The 20548-nt window shown below is 40.2% G+C and overlaps 1 pseudogene; it reads right to left on the bottom strand.

Moving 5' to 3' along the window:
• Window positions 1–17101: 17101 nt before the first annotated feature.
• Window positions 17102–18319, bottom strand: LOC101445224 (homer protein homolog 2 pseudogene; annotated as a pseudogene).
• Window positions 18320–20548: the final 2229 nt, after the last annotated feature.

Raw genomic sequence — 20548 nt, 5'->3', positions numbered from 1 at the left:
TTATTTTTCTCCTACTTTTTTTAGTCTTTTTCATTTTTTGATTTGAAACTTAAAAATCTGATTCCTGCCAGCATCTAAGAATTTTATAAGAATAGGATCTACACCAGAAAAACAACTGGCTGTTCCTTCAGTGTTTGGCTTCCTCCTCAATTATGGAACAAGTTATAAGAATTTCAACACTGATGTCACATCTCTGCTCTTCTTTAATTCCCCTTTATACTGGTTAAGTCTTTCATTTCATTTAAGGCACATGCGATGAGGTACAAATTTTTCTTTCTCAATAGGTCCATATTACATTTTTTATGACATTCCAGAATTATTCTTCTGTAATTCTCCTTTTCAATCCCTCCTCTGCCCATTCCCTTTCTATTTATCTTCTTCTTTATCTTGCTTTCATTTAATTTGCCACCATTATTCTTCTGCCTTTCCCTGTCTTTCAAAATCCTTACACTGGTTTTTCCCTTCTCATTACACAGAATGCAATCAGTAGCTGTACTATTTATAGTAATTCATTACAGTGTATCTAACATTATATTTCTTAAGTAAATTGCCCTTAAGCAATGTATACCTTTCTGGTTTCTGATAACCCCTCACTTGCAATGTTGTTTTACCAAAAGTTCTCATACTAGTTAAAAGTAATGGTACTTGATTATGTCATAGACCTCCACTAGAGATTTATGTTTTAAAAATTATACTTTCAGTCAATGAAATATTGAACTAATATCAAGTTAGATATAATATAATGGATCATTTAAATCCATAGAAAATTTGTCTCCAAGATATATTTACAATAATATCCACTCCATTAATTTAATGTTAGCAAAATATTTCAAAATGAAGATCTCTGAGAATATTGCAAAAATCCATAAAACAATTCCTTTGAGGTCAGCTATTGAAGGGTGAATATACATCTCCTTGCATTTTGTTTCAAATGTACTGTTTGAAAATTTAAACCAATGACATTTTATTTTCATAGATATATATTTCAATATCTTGGGAATGATGACCTTACCTGAAAAACCAATGGATTAAGGGATTGATTGATGTGTTGATTCAGGCATTACTATTTTCACCACAATTAATCTTCCCTGTTCTAGAAAATAGCAATAATGACTACTAATATATTTCCTTGCAACTTATCATAAGTAGCTATTATTTGTGGAAATTATTTTTTAATAATTATGAAGTAGTGTAATTTGAAATGTAGTATTCTTCATATTGTATAAAATATTATGTTTTTCCACAAATTCTGAATATATTCCAGAATTTGAATCAATGGAGACAGAAAGAGTTTTCTGTTCATAAGCAAATCTATGCAATATTGGTAATACCTGAGTAATTAATGGATGTTGAGACACTCTAATTCCTTGTGAACATTCCTTTCCATAATGTGCTATAATTTTAGGAGATTTAACATGTTTATGCAATGCCTTAAAGAATCCCTACACTAAGCCCTTAATAAACCTTAAATAAAATACTGCACATACTCCCCAAACTTTTCTATTTTCCTTGATGGCTTGCAATGGTGAATGTAAATTTCCAGATCCACTTACTCTTGCACCGTCAACTTTTTACTTAAAATGGAACACTCACCATGCCACTAGGCTTCACATTCTTCTTTCCTTTTCCCTTTTTCACATGTAACATAGAGAACCTCTGCTAAATAGCAGAAGGCAGGATAGGAGTGTCATTCAGACTGGGCTCCTGCTTGCAATATTAAACATTTTCTCACATTCATTCCTCTTTCACAGCTTAAACACAGAATAAAATAATTTTATTATTTCAAAATCACCTATTTTAGGTTTCTGGAATGAAGTTTCATGTGTCAGTAAAACAGAGTTAAAAATTCATGGAAAATAACCTTTTGGACTTCAAACTCTGTCACTTTCTTGCTTTGCTGCTCTGGGAACATAATGATGGATCCAGGCCATGTTAAATTTCATCAAAATTAATAAAATTTTATGACACAAAATGTAAACCAAAATGTAAATCATTGACCATTGTTGGTAGCAATGTTTCAATACTTATACATCAATTGAAACAAATATACCCTCCACATGTAAAATCTTATTAATAAGAGAAAGGAGGAAAGGGGGAATGGGGGGAGAATCCTCTATATTCTGTACATGAATACACTGTAATGTAAAGTATCATTGAAGACAAAGAGAAAAAAGACATGTGGATTAAGCAGAATAAAATATCACTGTACATACAGGAAAATAGATCTTACAGTGATGAAAAATATATCAATATTTAATTTTACATTTTAAAATTATTATTAATGTTTTGTATTTTATTTTTAAAACTATCATTTTTTTAATTGACTTTGTAATAATATTACATTAAAAAATATATATATGAGGTCCCACCACCCCCACCCCTCCTCTCCCCCCCCAGCAACACTCATTCCCATCATCATGACACATCCATTGCATTTGGTAAGTCCATCTTTGGGCACCTCTGCACCTCATGGTCAACGGTCCACATCATGGCCCATACTCTCCCACATTCCATTCAGTGGGCACTGGCAGGAATTACTATGTCCGGTGATTGCCCCTGCAGCACCATCCAGGGCAACTCTAAGTCCCAAAGGTGCCTCCACATCTCATCTCTTCCTGCCATTCCCCATACCCATATCAGCCACCATGTCCACTTTTCCCACTCCACTCCAATGCCAACTTTTCTCTGTGGACCTTGGATTGGTTATGTCTGTGGGATCTCTATGTCAAGAGGAGGCTCAGATTCCACATGGATACAGGATGCAATCCTCCTGCTTTCAGTTGTAGGCACTCTAGGCTCCATGGTGTGGTGGTTGTCCTTCCTCACCTCCATCTTAGCTGAGTGTGGTGAGTCCAATAAATCAGATTGTAGGTGCTGGAGTTTGTTGAGGCTCAGGGCCTGGCTATCACATTGTCAGTCCAGAGATTCAAATCCCCTAAATATATCTTAAACCCCAACACTAACTGCAACTCCAGCACATTAGCATGAAAGTCTTATGAAGAGAGATCCCATCAGAGTCCAGATTCATCACACATAAACACCAGTTCCAAAGAGGGGCCATCTGACCTGGTAGTAAACCCCATCTGCCATGACCATAACTCCCATGGGTCTCTTTAGCCCTCAAAGGAACCAATACCTGGGGGTTGTATCTGCTTTATCTGTCTCTTAGACTCTGCTCAGTTGTGCATAAGGGCAATCCTTCTGACAGCCTCTAGACTCTTTTTTAGAGACTCGTAGCCATATAAACTCATTTCTCCTTTCCATTTCCCCCTTACATTAGGTCAAACAGCATTTTAAAGTCATGCTATTTTATGCAGACAGGGATATTCTGCTGATCCGCATTGAACCTTCCATACAAGGTCATTTTCCGATTGCATAATCAGTTGGTAGTTGATAGTGATCCCTCGGTGCCAGGGAGGCTCATCCCCGGGTGTCATGTCCCATGCTGGGGGGAAGGCATTGCATTTACATGCTGAGTTTGGCTTCGAGACTGGCCACCTTTGAGTAACATGAAGGCTGACAGGAGGAAATTCCCAGGCACAATGCTGCTCTAGGCCTTGTTCTCATTTTAGGCTTATCAGCTCACAAGCATAGTCATTAGCATCAGGGGCTCACTGTTGAACCCTCACTCCCTCCCGGTCCCTGCTGCTGCACCTGTGAGACTGTCGCTGCTCCCCTAGGGACCACAACAGAGCACCACTGGCCAGGAACCCAGTACCCCCCCTGCTGTGGTTTTTAATTGTTGCCACTATGAGTATATCCAAACATTACCATGCACCCTGGACATATGTTCTGTACAGCTCCCTGTCAGCCATATATCACCTGTCAATGGTGTCCCATACCAGTATTCCTCCATTGCCATTGTTGAACCACTCTGTGATCCAGAACTCCCTGAAATTTGAAGCCCAATATAATGTCAGGGTCCCTTACTAGGAAATGGCATATAGTGATGGGTTTAAAGGTTAGATAAAGAACACATGTTGACTTGGAAAAAATTCTGCATCCTATCTTTTTCTTTTTTTTTTTTTCCCCCCTAATTATTGAACTTCTCTTTAGAGGAGCCCTAGACCACAGCAATGCATATATATAATATACAGCACTCCCATACATCCACCACAAAACCCTTTCCCTTCCACAGCGATACTCTTACACCCTATTCACATCATATTTACTTAACGTGATGTACAGAGTCTGAGACAATAGCTTTCAAACAAGGTGACATCTGTGCTTACATTGTGGTGCATACTTAAGGATACACAGTTTTCTAAATTCTTAGTTATCCTATGTTTTACATTATGGTTTTCATTATCAGTCTGTCATCTCCTCTATGTTATGGTGTAATATTACATGTTTTATATCCATCCTTGTGTACTCTCATGAAACTCCTCTCTTACCCCCCATTTACCTTGGTTCCACACATTTAACATCCATTTTCCCTTCCACCTTGGTGCCCACAGTGACAGCCAACCTCCGTTTCCCGAGGAGCCACGTCCAGAGATAGATGGAGTAGTGTTCAGGGCCTAACTTGCTCAACTGCCCCATTGCCCTGGGAACCACCCTTTCTCTCGAGGGATACAGTTCCCTCTATTTGATGGCATTAGTCCTCCCTAGGATGTGGGTCCACCCCCACTCTCACTACTTGGGTTTCTACCCCATGGTGTCACCCACTCTGGCAGAATGAGCATTTAGACATTCCCCAGGTGCCCGTCCCACATCAGACCATCCCCTCCAAGCATTCTAAACAGGTAATCCTCTTAATTATATTTTGATATGATTTTCTCAGCATTTTACTCTCCACCAACACATGACACTCTCCTATGTTCGTATGCTACCCCTCCCTCCCCCCACTTTTGGGCAATATTACCCATCTGAACATCCCCAGCCACCCTCAAACCCGCAAAGCCCCAACCAAAGGCAACCCCTTGCCCCCATTTTATCTCTTCTTTGTGTTCATACTTACCACCATCTCGTCATAAATTCCACCCCTGCAGACATCGGCTCACATCCTTCCTCCACCCTCCAATTTCCTGTAAGCCTATCGTTCAGTCTCTTGCTATCTAGGGCAGCTTGGTTATTTCATATCATTGAGGTCATGTAGTATCTGTCCTTCAATGTCTGGGTTGCTTCACTCAACATAAGGTTCTCAAGATTCATCCATGTTATCACATGTGTTTGTAGTGTATTTGTTCTTACAGCCGAGTAGTATTCCATTGTGTGTATATACCACATTTTATTGATCCACTCATCTGTTGATGGGCATTTGGGTTGATTCCAACTTTTGGCAATAGTGAACAATGCTGCTATCGGTTTGTGTCCTTGTTTTCAGTTCTTCTGGGTATATACCCAGCAGTGGTATTGCTGGGTCATATGGCAAATCTATGGCTAGTTTTTTGAGAAACTGCCATACTGTCCTCCAGAATGGTTGGATCCTTCTGCATTCCCACCAGCAATGGATGAGTGTTCCCCTTTCTTCACATCCTCTCCAGCACTTGTATTCTTCTGTTTTTTTTCATAGCTGCCAATCTTATGGGTGTAAGATGGTATCTCATTGTGGTTTTGATTTGCATTTCCCTGATAGCTAGATATTTGGAACATTTTTTCATGTGCTTTTTAGCTATTTGTATTTCTTCTTTGGAGAAGTGTCTGTTTAAGTCTTTTTCCCATTTTTTAAATGGGTTGTTTATCTTTTTATTTTCAAGATATACAAGTTCTTTATATATGCAAGTTATAAGTTTCTTATCAGATATATGGTTGCCAAATATTTTCTCCCACTGTGTGGGCTCCCTTTTTACTTTCTTGACAAACTCCTTTGAGGTGCAGAAGGCTTTAATTTTGAGGAAGTCCCATTTATCTATTAGTTCTTTTGCTGCTCGTGCTTTTGGTGAGATATTCATAAATCCATTTCCTATTACAAGGTCCTGTAGATGTTTCCCTACACTGCTTTCTAAGGTTTTTATGGTCTTGGCTCTTATATTTAGGTCTTTGATTCATCTTGAGTTGATCTTTGTATAAGGTGTGAGATGGTAATCCTCTTTCATTCTTCTACATGTGGCTATCCAGTTCTCCAGACACCATTTGTTGAATAGGCCACTCTCTCGCAGTTGAGAGGGTTTGGTGGCTTTATTGAATATTATGTGGCTATATATGTGAGGTTCTATATCAGAGCTTTCAATTCGATTCCATTGGTCTGTGTGTCTCTCCTTATGCCAATACCATGCTGTTTTCACCACTGTAGCTTTGTAGTATGTTTTGAAGTCTGGTAGTGTGATTCCTCCAATTTCGTTTTTCTTTTTCAGTATGTCTTTGGCTATTTGGGGTCTCTTTCCTTTCCAAATAAATTTCATAGTTAGTTTTTCTCGTTCCTTAAAGAAGACTGTATTGATTTTTATTGGGATTGCATTGAATGTGTAGATCAGTTTTGGTAGGATAGACATCTTAATAATATTCAGTCTTCCTATCCTTGAAAGAGGAATAGTCTTCCATTTATTTAGATCTTCTTTGATTTCCTTGAACAGTCTTGTATAGTTCTTGGTGTATAAGTTCTTTACCTCTTCAGTTAAATTTATTCCTAAGTATTTGATTTTTTTATTTACTATTGTGAATGGTATTTGTTTCTTGATTTCCTCCTGATCTTGCTCATTATTGGTGTACAGAAATGCTACTGATTTTTGCGCATTGATCTTATAACCTGTGACTTTACTAAACTCATTTATGAGTTCTAGAAGGTTTGTTGTAGAGCTCTCAGGGTTTTCTATGTATAGGATCATGTCATCTGGAAATAATGAAATTTTGACTTCTACCTTTCCAATTTGAATGCCTTTTATTTCTGGTTCTTGCCTCAGTGCTCAAGCAAGTACTTCTGAGAAAATGTTAAATAGGAGCGGAGACAGTGGGCATCCTTGTCTTGTTCCTGAGTTTAGAGGGAAGGAGTCTAGGATTTCTCCATTGTAAAGAATATTGGCTTTAGGTTTTTCATATATACTCTTTATCATGTTCAAAAAATTTTCTTGTATTCCAATCTTTTGGAGTGTTTTTATCAAGAAAGGGTGCTGTATTTTGTCAAATGCTTTTTCTGCATCTATAGATATAATCATGTGATTTTTTTTCCTTCCATCTGTTTATATGGTGTATTATGTTGATTGATTTTCTTATGTTGAACCATCCTTGCATACCTAGGAGGAATCCCACTTGGTTGTGGTGTATAATTCATTTAATGTGTTGTTGAATATGATTAGCAAGTATTTTGTTAAGTATTTTTGCATCTAGGTTCATTAGAGAAATTGATCTGTAGTTTTCCTTTCTTGTGATGTCTTTGTTTGGCTTTGGTACTAGGGTAATGTTGGCATCATAGAAGGAGTTGGGCAATGTTCTTTCTGTTTCGATTTTTTGGAATAGTTTCAGCAGGATTGATGTCAGTTCTTTCCGGAATGTTTTGTAGAATTCACTTGTGAAGCCATCTGGCCCTGGGCTCTTCTTAGTTGGGAGATTTTTAATAACTGATTCTATCTCTCTGCTTGTGATTGGTTTGTTAAGATCATCAATTTCTTCTTTTGTCAATATGGGCTGCTTATGTGTTTCTAGGAATTTGTCCATTTCCTCTAGATTGTCATTTTTGTTGGAATATAGTTTTTCAAAGTATCCTCTTATGATAGTCTTTATTTCTGTGGGGTCAGTGGTGATATCTGCTTTCTCATTTCTTATTTTGTGTATTTGCATCTTCTCTCTTTTTTTCTTTGTTAGTCTCACTAAAGGTTTGTCAATTTTGTTGATCTTCTCAAAAAACCATCTCTTGGTCTTGTTTATCTTTTCAAGTGCTTTCTTATTTTCTATTTCATTTAGTTCTGCTCTTATCTTTGTTATTTCCTTCCTTCCTCTTCCTGTTGTGTTACTTTGTTGTTGTTTTTCTAATTCCTTCAAATGTGCAAGTAATTCTTCAATTTTTGCTCTTTCTTCTTTTTTGATATATGAATTTATGGCTATAAATTGTCCTCTCAGTACTGCTTTTCTGCATCCCATAAATTTTGGTATGTTGTGTTATCATTATCATTTGATTCAAGGTAGTCATTGATTTCTTTTGAGATTTCCTCTTTGCCCCACTGTTTTTCTAAGAGTGTGCTGTTTAATTTCCAAATTGTGGTGTGAAATCTGGGCTTCTGTCCCTTGCAAATTTCCAGCTTGACTCCACTGTGGTCAGAGATATTGTTTTGTATGATTTCAATCTTTCTGAATTCATTCAGCCTTTCTTTGTGGCCTAGCATATTGTCTATTTTGGAGAATGATCCATGTGTGCTTGAGAAAAATGTATATCCTGCTGTGTTTGGGTGTAGCGATCTATATATGTCTATTAGATCCAGCTCCTCTAACATACTGTTGAGATGTTTTGTTTCTTTGGTGATTCTCTTTTGAGATGTTCTGTCCAGAGTTGATAGTGGTGTATTAAAATCCCCCACTATAATTGTAGATGTATCTATTGTTTCACTTAGTTTTTCCAGCATTTGCCTCATGTATTTAGAGGCACCCTTATTAGGAGCATAAATATTTATGATTGTTCGATCTTCTTGACAGATTTTCCCTTTCACTAAAATGTAGTATCCTTCTTTGTCTCTCACAATTGTTTCACATTTAAAGGCTATTTTGTCTGATATTAATATAGCTACTTCTGCCTTTTTTTGGTTATTGTTAGCTTGTATGATTGTTTTCCAACCATTCACTTTCAATCTCCATGTGTCTCTGGGTCTAAGATGTGTCTCTTGTAGAGAGCATATTGATGGGTCATATTTCCTTATCCAATGTCCCAGTCTGAATCTTTTGATAGGTGAGTTTAATCCGTTGACATTCAGTGTTATTACTTTCAAGGAATTATTTGTGTTAGCCATATTTTGATTGGATTTGTGTTTGTCATATTTTGTTTGTATTTTTTTCCCTTCTCTTTTTGTCTTTTTTTTTTGTCATTGTTGCTCTTATACTCTCCTCAAACTCTGCCTTTCCTGTTTTTTCCTTTCTTCCTGCAGAACTCCCTTTAGAATTTCTTGAAGGGGAGGTTTCTTGTTGGTATTCTCTTTCACTTTCTGTTTGTCTGCGAATATTTTGAACTCTCCATCATGTTTGAATGCTAGTTTAGCTGGGTAGAGTATTCTTGGTTGGAATTTTTTTTTCCTTTAATACCTTGACTATATCATACCAATGCCTTCTTGCCTCCATGGTTTCAGATGAGAAATCAGCACTTAATCTAATTGAGCTTCCCTTGTATGTGATGGTTTTCTTTTCTCTTGCTGCTTTTAGGATTTTCTCTTAGTCTTGAGCATTGGATAATTTGACAAGTATATGTCTTGGGGTGGGCCTGTTGGGGTTTATGACTAGTGGAGTGTGCTGTGCTTCTTGGATATGTACATCTGTCTCTTTCAGTAGATTTGGGAAGTTTTCAGCCATTATTTTCTGCAACACTCCTTCTGACCCCTTTCCCTTCTCTTCACCTTCTGGAATGCCTATAATACGTATGTTTGAGCGTTTTGCATTGTCATTCAGGTCCCTAAGTCCTAACTGGATTTTTTCTATCTTCTTATTGACCCCTTCTACTATCTGTTTGATTTCTGATGTACTGTCTTCCACATCACTAATTCTCTGCTCTGTCTCTTCTAGTCTGCTGATATTTGCTGCAAGTGTATTTTTGATTTCTTGAACTGTGGTTTTCATTCCCATCATATCTGTTATGTTTTTGCGTATGTCTGCAATTTCCCCTCCAATTGATATCTTCGTGTTGTTAACTTCTTTCATTACTTTGTCAAATTTGTCCGTGGTAAATGTTCTGAGATCTTTCATTGCTCGTGCAAAGTTTTGCTCCCCTTCGTGATTTTTGGTTTGTTGATTGGATTCAGCCATGTTTTCCTGATTACTGGTTTGGTTTGTAGACTTTTGTTGCTTTCTGGTCATCTCTTTATCTTGACGGATTTAATCAGTTCCTTAGCTTCTTTGTCTACTCTTGGAGGTTAATTAGCTGTTGTTTTTGCATAAGTGTTATGTCTTCTATTTGTCACTTTTTTCTTCTTATTCTAATTTCTTGTTGTTGGTTAAGTTCACTTTAAAGGAAAGTATTAGTGTAGGGGAAAGGCAATTGTGTGAGCAAGGGAAAAGTGTAAAGTAGAATTGGTGATATATGTTAACAAAGCAAGAATATGAGATCTGGGAGGATGGAGGTTAGATTCATGTAAATTGTGTAGATTTATAGCAGTAGGTAGAGTACCTATTATGAGGTAGATGATTGAATATGGGAGGAATATGGTATGAGCTAAAAAGCTATTGTTTTCGTGAGAGAGGGAAAGAGAAATAAAGGTAATAATTTCAAGATTGGATAACAGACAGAAAACAAAACAAAGGTATTAGAAATTAAGACTTAGACTCTTTGTGGATCAAAGAAAGGGAGGTGGGAGGTGGAATATAGGAGAGACAGTAGATGGTGGCGGATATCAAGATGTAGGGGAAAGAGGATAGTGTAGGTAACCTAAATCAGTTCACACAGAAATGAGGCAGTGGAGCTTGAGAAAACCCAGCAAATGTGAGGTGTTTCCTGCCGCACCTATTGTATAATTGAGTTAAAATAAACTAAGTAGAATATGAGGGACAAGAGGGAGAGAGACAACAGAAAAAAGAGAAAAAAAAGGGGTGGGGAAGGGATGAGAGGAAGAAAGGAAAAGGGGGTGGGCAAAGGGTGGGGAACAAGTAGGGGAAAGAAAAAAAAAACAGATATACATGAACCAGAATTAAAACACCCACTACACAACACCTACCACAAAAAAAAAAAAAAACCCAAATAACTGAATAAAAAAAGACTTTGGGGGATACGCTGTGAGAGAAGACTAGGGGATAATGCGGTGTTAGAAATCAGGACATTGAAAAAAGTAAAAAATAAGTCAAAATGAAAATAAAAACAAAACAAAATGAAACGATAAAGAAAAAACGCCAACGTTGAAGGCTAGGGCATTCAAGGACCTCAGATAGACCTCAGTGTGTGATGGATTCAGGGATGGAAAGTCTGAGATATTGAGGACTCAAGAGGTGTGAGTCTCTGTGGTGTGGACCACCAGAGTTTAGGGAATTCAGACCTGGCAACCTCCAATCTGGTCAACAGGAAGCCTAGGAGCCCTGCAGTGTAACACAGCCCTCAGGGACCCCCACAGCTGGGTGCCAGCCCTATGGGGGAAGTCAGATCCGCAAACTCTATATTATGACTGAACCCTGCAATTCTCTTACTTAGTAGGGCTCATTAATGTGGGTATATCTCACTTCAGCTTTTGGACAGCTCCTGCCCTTTGATTCCAAAACACTGCCACTAGAGGGCGCCTCTACACCGCAGCCACTTTACTGGTACAGATCCGAAGCCTGGCCTGTGACGCCGAAAACAGATTCCAAAACCGGAATTCCCAAGCTTCGCAAAATATTCCCTAATCGGCTTCCAGACGTGTCCCCCTCCCTCGCCACACCCTGAAACAACTTCCCAATTACGTCCCTTTATTGCCTACAGCCTAATTCAGTTGCAGATCAGCAGCCGGGCTTTTGGGGGCGGGGCTTCAGGCGGAAACGCTATTGTTTGTGTCGGCAATCAAAAATTTCTCCTGCTTCACAACAAAACACCGTCTATCTTCCCAAATCAATTCGCAAAGGCGACCCGTCGCATCAACCCACCAACAGCCCGCCCAGGACTCGCGAACTCCTTAGCACCGCAGAGCCATCTAAAAGCGGAGCCGCCGGGCAGGACCACAGCTCCCCCCACCCCCAAGAGGGAGGAACCCGTGTGCAGGTCTCACCTGCGGGCAATAGAACCCAAATTATATCTTATAGACCGATCCTCTCCGTTACCTTTCCACCCAATCAATGTCCAGGCACTTCTGCCCTGCAAAAATCCCAAAAAAGCCCCACCTTGGAGATCCTGCAGCCACGCCCAGCCGTCTCTTCCCGGGACAGACCGCAAAGGCAAGTTCACTCAGCGACCATCTTGCCTCACTCCATCCTAAAACTATCATTTTTACTTCATTTTCTTATTAAATGTGTCTGGCTATTTTCTTATCTTCATTTTTTAAAAACTTGGATCACAGAAGGTTTACAACTATGACAAGGGTTGATCACTGGTGAAAAGTGTCAGTTATAGGGGATGCATGAAATGAAGTTCACCTGGGGCATACCTATAAGGCATATAAAAGTTTTCAAGCATTCATGGGACATTGTCGCAGTGGGCAGAGATTCACACAACAGAAAAAACATCAAAATCCCATCCTTGGGAGCTCTGCCACATTCTCTGCTGGGACAGCAAGAGTCCCCCAAGAACAGGGCAATGACTAGTGAAGGAAGATGACCATTGATGACCTTTGATATTGATGACTGTACTTATGAGCCTTGACTTTTGAAATTAAAGTTATCCTAGTATTATAGGATGCCTAAGAGTTACTTCCTGAGAGCCTCCTTGTTTTGCAAATGTGGCCTCTCTCAAAGCTGAACTCAGATATAAAAATGCTTCCCCTCAGTATGGGACATGATTCCCAGGGATGAGTCTCCCTGGCACCAAGGGATTACTACCAAGCACCAACTAGCAATGCAACTGGAAATAGACATTGACCAAAAGCAGGAAAGGGCAAAGACAAATGCATTTATATGACTAAGAGACTTCAAAGTGAAGCTGGAGGTCATCCAGAGAGTATGCCTATGCATATTTCAGCACTATCTCTTTGACTGCCAAAGTAAATTCTGCCTCAAATAGTGAAGACATCCAGGCACTATAGGCAAACCTGACAGCTCAGGGGTTTGGTACCTTGCCAGTGGGCCCTAGTTGGGAATTTACGCTTCCCAGTGTGGCAAAGTTGGACTCACTTGTGGTTTCCCTATACATGGCTCTTCTGCCCCTTCTTTTTGAACCTACAGTTAGAGCTAGAGTTGATAGGTGTATGTCAAAGAGACCTATAACCTTGTTCTGTCCATGTGCCACCTAGGCCCTGCATTTCAATGGAGTTGTAACACATACTCTCTAGTTCTTTGGACTCATCCATGACAACTAACAAGGGGATGATGATGGAAAACAAATATCCCAAGAAACAGAGGGAATCTGCAACTGCAAGCAAGGCCTTCCCATCCATCTTCCCTATGGCATCAAAGCCTCCTCTCAATTAGAGGTGGATCGGGCATCACCACCCCAGAATCCTCAGGATTTGGGAATGAATGAGGGACTAGTGTAGGTTATTGATATTTCAATATAGATATTTTGTGATGCTAACAATGGAAGAACTTTTATCACTGATGTGGAGGCAGTTGTCTCTGGAAGTTCTGAAGAGAGAAAGAGGGAAAAACAGGTGTAATATGGGGATATTTTTGGGACTTGGAGATTGTCCTGAATGACCTTGAAATGAAAAATACAAGCCATTATTTATTTTATTCATCCATTAATTTATTTATTTTATCTATCTATCTATCTATCTATCTATCTATCTATCTATCTATCTATCTAATCTATCTATTTATTTATTTTATTTCTCTCCCCTTCCTCCCCCCAATTGTCTGCTCTCTGTGTTCATTCGCTGTATGGTCTTCTGTGACCGCTTCTATCTTTACCAGCAGCACCAGGAATCTGTGTTTCCTTTTGTTGCCTCATCTTGTTGTGTCAGCTCTCCGTGTATGCAGTGCCATTCTTGGGCAGGCTGCACTTCCTTTCACAATGGGCAGCTCTCCTTATGGGGCACACTCCTTGCACATGGGACTCCCCTACACGGGGGACACCCCTGCATGGCATGGCACTCCTTGTGGGCATCAGCACTGCTCATGGGCCAGCTCCACACAGGTCAAGGAGGCCTGGGGTTTGAACTGCGGCCCTCCCATGTGGTAGGCAGAAGCCCTATCCATTGGGCCAAGTCCGCTTCCCTTTTTTTTTAAATTTTTCTATTTTATTTTTTTTATTTAACAAGCCATTATATATTTTGTCATAACTTACAAAATTATATGATAGAGAGTGTAAACTACAATGTAAACTGTAATCTATGCTTAGTGGCAGTTATCCAAAATGTGTTCATCAATTTTAACAAATATACCACAATAATGTAGGGTGTTGCTAATGTGAGAAAATTTGGGTGGGTAGGGAGTGGGGTATGTGGGAATTCCTTGTATTTTTATGTAGAATCTATGCAATTTAAGTATTTTTTAAATAAAAAAACTATTAAAAATGGTTCTTGGAGAACTGGAAATCCATATTTGAAAGAACGAGAGAGGAATACCATTTCAAAACCTACACAAAAAGTAACTCAAGGGAAGCAGATGCAGATCAACTGACAGAGCATTCACCTACTACATGGAGGGTACAGGGTTCAATACCCAGAGTGTCCTGACCCATGTGGTGAGCTGGCTCATGTGCAATGCTGCCACACACAAGGAGTACCATGCCATGCAGGGCACCCCCATGTAGGGGAGCCCCATGTGCAAGGTGTGTGCCCCACAAGGAGAGATGCCCCACATGAAAAAAGTGCAGCCTATCCAGGAGTCTCACCGCACACATGGAGAGCTGATGAAGCAAGATAACACAACAATAAAAAGACACAGTTTCTCAGTGCCACCTGACAATGCAAGCAGATGCAGAAGAACACACAGCAAATGGACACAGCGGACAACGGGGGGGGGGGGAGGTGAGAGGGGGGAAGGAAAGATAAATAAATTAATTCAATCTTTAAGATGGATCAAATACATAAATAGAAAAGCCAAGACCATAAAATTCCTAGAAGATAATGTAGGGAGACATCTACAAGTTCTTTTAGTAGGAAATGGTTTCATAACCTTTAAACCTAATGCAGAAGCAATGAAAAATAAAATAGATAAATGGGAATTCCCCACAATTAGAATTTTTTTTCCTTAAAGGAATTTGAGGAAAGTGAAAAGGCAGCCTTCTCAGTTTGAGAAAAATTTGGTAACAATTTATCCAATAAAATCCTAATATCCAGCATATATTAAGAAAGCCTATATCCTGGAAATAAAAAGACAGAAAAAAAACAACACTAAAAATTGGCAAGAGATCTGAATAGACAATTCTCCAATTGTCTCCAAAAAAGAAATTCAGATGGCTAAAAGACACATGAAAAGATGATCAACATCACTAGCTATTAGGGAAATGTAAATCAAAACTTCAATGAGATATCATTTTAAGCCTATTAGAATGGTGGCTATTAATGAAACAGAGGCATAAAAATTTGGGGGAGGATGTGGAGGAATGGGAACCTTCAACCACTGGTGGTGGGAATATAGAATGGGTGTGGCAAGTCCTCAAGAAGCTAACTATAGAACTGGTATATAACCAGCAATCGCACTTTTGGAAATATACACAGAAAAATCAAAAGCAAGGACATGAAAAGATATATGCACAACAATATCTTAGTGGCATTATTTACTATTATTAAAAGTTAGAAGCAAAGTGTCCATCAACAGATGTATGGATAACCAAATTATGGTATTTACATATAATGGGATATTACTCAGCTCTAAGAAGGAATGGACTGTTCACACGAGACAACATGACTGAACCTTGAAGACCTTATACTGAGTGAAATAAGCCAGTCACAGAAGTACAAATATTGCATAACCTCAATTATATGACTTAAGCAAATAAAGCAGACGAGCTAGAGACTGGAAGATAAGTTTACAGGAGACAGAAAGGGAGTAGAAGGTGGTGGGCAAATAGTCAGCAGGTGATTAGGTGGGAAAGTGTGGTTGGGTGGTGGATTGGGGTGATAGTGGTGCAGTGATATGATTGAGTTTAAGAGTGCAAGAATGTGAGGGGTAAAAGATGAGGCTTGGGTTTGACTCTCCATGGCACTGGGAGTATGGTTGTAGGAAAGAGCAGGCAAGCTCTGGTGTTTTGTGTGTCCGCTGTCAAAACTGCAGTTGTGCGAATACTCTTTTGGGCAATAAGGCAGGGGAAGGTTAGTGGCAGGAAGTTGGGGGGGCATATGTGGGATAGGGCACCTGGGGCAATCCTCTGTGGAATATGAAATTGTTCCCCTTGTCATAAGGTGTTATCTTATTGGTTGGAAACCCATACAATAAACAAGAAAATATACTCCTACCCTGGCTAGTCCTTCTGTGTTTCAAAGTAGAAGGGCATGAGCCTCTTGAGAAAATTGGCAGTGCTTAATAAAAGAAAACACACCAATTTATCAAGACTCAATATTATTGCATGTAATTATAAATTTTATTCTTCAAAAATTGAAACTTTGTGGATATCATAGGTTCCAAGGGGAATGGGAGGGAAGAATAGAATAGATGGAACATAGGGCATTTTTAGGGCATTGGAATTGTTCTGAATAATCTTGCAATGATGGATACAGGTCATTTTAATTTTTTTCAAAACCTATAAAAGTGTACTGGTTAAATGTAAACCATAATATAAACCACTGACCATTGTTAGTAGCAATGCTTAAATATTTGTACATCAATTGCAACAACTGCATCATAAACATGTAAAATTTTATTAATAGGGGTGTGTGGGAACGATTTGGATATAAGGGAATCCTGTAAATTTTCTTTCTTTTTTTTTTTTTTTTTTGTCATGGAACAAGTTTAAGCACCTACTCTGGCCGGACACTGTGCTAGGCGCCCTCACTGTGTGCTGTTCCCATAGCACAGTCATCTGTTGGGAAATTAAAACCAAGAAAAAGAATACTGTCGCAACCGTACAAACTGGGGGTGCCGTGGATACAAGCAATCTCCATGACAAAAAACGCACCCACCAGAAACCGGTCTTCTTTCTCTGCACAAGTCTCTAAAAGCAGTTGTTATTTAGCATCTCAGTATTCACCGAGAGTGAGTTGTGCCCTTCCAGCTCCCACGGACGGGTGCCTGGTGGACGCTCAAATACTCTGAATGCTACTAGATAAAAAGAACAAAATGGCCTGGTGTAAAGGGTGTTCGTGTTTGGATTAGAAAATACTTTGTTCGTATGGCTGCAACAGCTCTTAAGAAAGATACAAATGCCCCTGCTCTGACTGCATAAACGTTTAAGGTAGACCTTGTTCTGGATTCCTGCGTCAGAATCTTCCAGTTGCCCACACCCTCACAGGGCTAGAGGAGCCAGAGGAGATTTCTATTCTGAGGAGGACTGCGTGGACGGCACAGCTGGTTTGGAAACACGACGGACTGCGCCTGCATTTACAGAAGCAACACCAACAGCGGCCACCCGGGGCGGGCCGCCCTCGCTGTAGGTGCCCAGCTAGGCCAGGCCGCGGCGGAAGTGGCGGAGGTCGTCGGTCTGGCGCTGGAGCGCTCCAGGAAGTTCTTGAGCTCCACCTGCAGGTGGCGCTGGCGGTACTTCCTCTCCTTAAAGTCCGTCTTCAGGGACCGCACTTTGTCTTCCAAGTTTTGATTCTCTCTCTCCGTGGCCTCTAACTTCTCAAACACGTTTTCACACTCCGGCCTGGCTGAGGTAGGAGTTCGCTTTGTATTCGGAGATCTTTCAACTCCTTTGGCCGGAGCTCCGACTCCAATTCCCCAATCCTCTTCCGCAGCTGGGTGTTCTTCTCGCGGCCTGTCTCGCTGCACGGCTCTTCCAGCTCGTCAGTCTTGTTCCGGAGCCGGTCGTTCTCGTCTCTGCAGATGGAGCACTGCCCCTTGCACTGCTCCACGCTGGCCGCCGACTCCGGCAGCGCCGCGGTCAGGTGGGCGCGGCTCTCCCGGAGGGTCTGCAGCTCCGTCTCCCCTTTCTTCACGCTGGCGGCGCTCTGGGTCCAGGCGATCTTGAGCTTGTCCTTCTCAGACTTCGGGTGGGCGTCGGCAGGGCCGGCGTGGGAGGCCTTCTCGTCCTCGGTCCCATAGACGCTGGACGCTTGGGAATGGACGCTTGGGAATGGTTCCTTGAGGTCTCAGTTTTCTCCTGCGACTTGTCTCTCGCTCTCCTGGTAGCTTCTTTCGCTTCCTGGAATTTCTCTGCAAACTTCATCAGCTGCTGCTCGGAGGAGAAACCCAAGCCGGTGTTGGCCCTGCTGTCAGCTTACTGTCCGAACTTCTGCGACGTCTTGGTGAAGGTCATGTTTGGCGTGATTGTGCTGTTGATGATCAGCTTGGCTCCGTCCACACTGATGATCCGGCAGCTGTTCCTCGTGACGTCGTAGCAGTAGGAAACAGTGACCGCCTGCTTGCTGGCGGGCACCCAGTTCTTCTTGGTGCTCGGGTCGATCTGGAAGACGTGGGCTCGGGTGGTGAAGATGGGCTGTTCTCCCGTCTCCGGCGCTGCTCGGGCGGCCACTCCGACGGGGCCAGTGCTCTCGCTGTCCGCCCGCTCGCAGCCGCTGCCCGCTTGGCACATGCCTCGGCCCGCGCGCGCCCGGCTCGGCCCGGGTGTCGCTCTCCACACGGGCTGCGCAGCCGCCGTGCCGCTGGGGCCGCTGCTGCCGGGGATCGCCGGGGCAGCCGCCCCTGTATATTTTCTATTTGACTTTTCTGTAACCTAAGCTTCTTTGAATATGAAGCTCAAAAAAAAAAAAAAAAAAAAAAGAAAAGAAAAAAAAAGACGCTTGGGTAATATAGGGAAGAAACTGTCAATATACCTAAAAGATACCAGACCTTACAGCAATGAATGATGCAATATTTCTAAATTTATTATTTTTCTTTTTAATTTTACATGATATTTAAATTCTTTTATTTCCTTTTTACTCATTATTATTTATATTTTGGCTTTGTTTTGGGGGATGTTTTTTATTACAGAAGTGTCACAACTGTAGCAGTGGAGGAACACTGGTGGGAAGTTTCAGCATGGGGGGAATGTCTGGGGCATGCATCTAGGGTCTGTGAATAGGTTCAAGTGGTCATGGGGCATCCTCTTGGTGGGTGGAGGACCCAGCAATAACAAAAAGCATGTTGAATTTCCACACTGGGAATTCCTGCTATTCATGTGAAATTGAAACATAGTCTAGTATTATATATTGCCTAAGTGTTACCTCCTGAAAGCCTCCTTGTTGCTCAAATGAGGCCTCTCTGTAAACTAAACTCAGCAAATAAACCACTACATTCTCCCTATCGTGGTTCATGTCTCCTGTGGGTAAGCCTCCCTGGCACAAAGTGATTATTACCAAGTATCAAAAAGTGATGAATTTGGAAAAAATACTTGAATCAAAAAAGGAAATATTAAATATAAATTATACTTATGGCTGAGATTTTTAACTGATTCAGGAGGTCATTCCAGAAGTTAGCCTTATGCATATCTCAAGAGCATCTCATTGACTGCCACAGTAAACAGTGTCCAAAGCAAGGGAACTCCTGAGAGACATCTAGATACCATAGGCAGAGCAGACAATTTCAGGAATTTGACAGTCTCTCAATGAGACTTACTTTGGAATATATGCTCCCCAGTGTATCAGAATTAGACTCATTATAATTTCCCTACACAGGGCTCTCCTGGCCCTTTTATTTGAACCTATAGTAGCACTTTACTTGCAAAATATATGTCTCAGAGTCCTATATTTTTATTTTGTTCTTATGCCAGTTGAGCAGAGTTGAAATACCTACTCTCCAATTCACTGTACTCACCCAGGACAAGTAAAAAAAAAAAGGATGACGATGGGCAATACCCACCCTGGAAGTGGAGAATGTCTTCAACTGCAAGCAATACAGTTCTATCCATCTGCCCCATGGGATCTAAACTCACTCTCACTTGGAAGAAGGCTGGACATCACCATTCCAAAATCCTCAAGATTGAGGAATGAACAAACATAAGTGAGGAAAGCAACTATGGACTAAAATGACTTACTATTATTCTAGCAATGGAAGAACATTTATCACTGATACAAAGGCAGTGGTCACCAGAATTTCTGAGTGGAGGGAGAGGGAAGAGTAGGAGCAAAAAAATAGATGCGTTTTTGGGACATTGGAATTGTCATGCATATAATTGCAATGGCAGATACAGGGCAGTATACATTTTGTCAAAACCTATAAAATTCAGCTGAGAAAATATAAACTATAATGTAAACTCTAGTCCTTCATCAGTACAATGCTTCAATGTGTGTTCATCAATTGTAACAAATTTACCACGTTAATAAAAGATGTTATTAATCTCAAAAAGTTTGGGATGTACAGTGTTGAGGTGTATGGGAATTCCCTATATTTTTTATGTATTTTTTATGTAATCTAAGGCATTTTATTCTTTTTAAATTTTTAAAAGTTATCAAAAAATACAAGAAAATTGGAAAAAATTTTCAGATTAGAAAAACTTTAGCTTCTTGCTTGATATACCTTCCCTCATGAAGGGAATATTAATTAAAAACTTATGCTTAGAAATTTAGATCTTCAGTAATCTAAGAACCATAAAAATATATTATTGCCAAAAAATTGAAAGGAAAATTAACGAAGCTAGGATGATTTTATCATTACCCTGGGAATTAAATATAGTGGATCTACATAATCAAATATCTACACATTGGACAGTATGTCTGCATATAAATATAAATTTAAGTAAAACCCAAGATTTTGTGCAAAATAAAGGATTAGTGTCTTAGGTAAACTTTCAGAATTGTTTCCTTGACTTAGAAAGACTCTTTCT

Source organism: Dasypus novemcinctus, chromosome 22 (assembly GCF_030445035.2).
Source record: "Dasypus novemcinctus isolate mDasNov1 chromosome 22, mDasNov1.1.hap2, whole genome shotgun sequence".
In the NCBI taxonomy this organism is placed as follows: Eukaryota; Metazoa; Chordata; class Mammalia; order Cingulata; family Dasypodidae; genus Dasypus; species Dasypus novemcinctus.
This window is presented reverse-complemented; position numbering and strand designations above follow the sequence as displayed.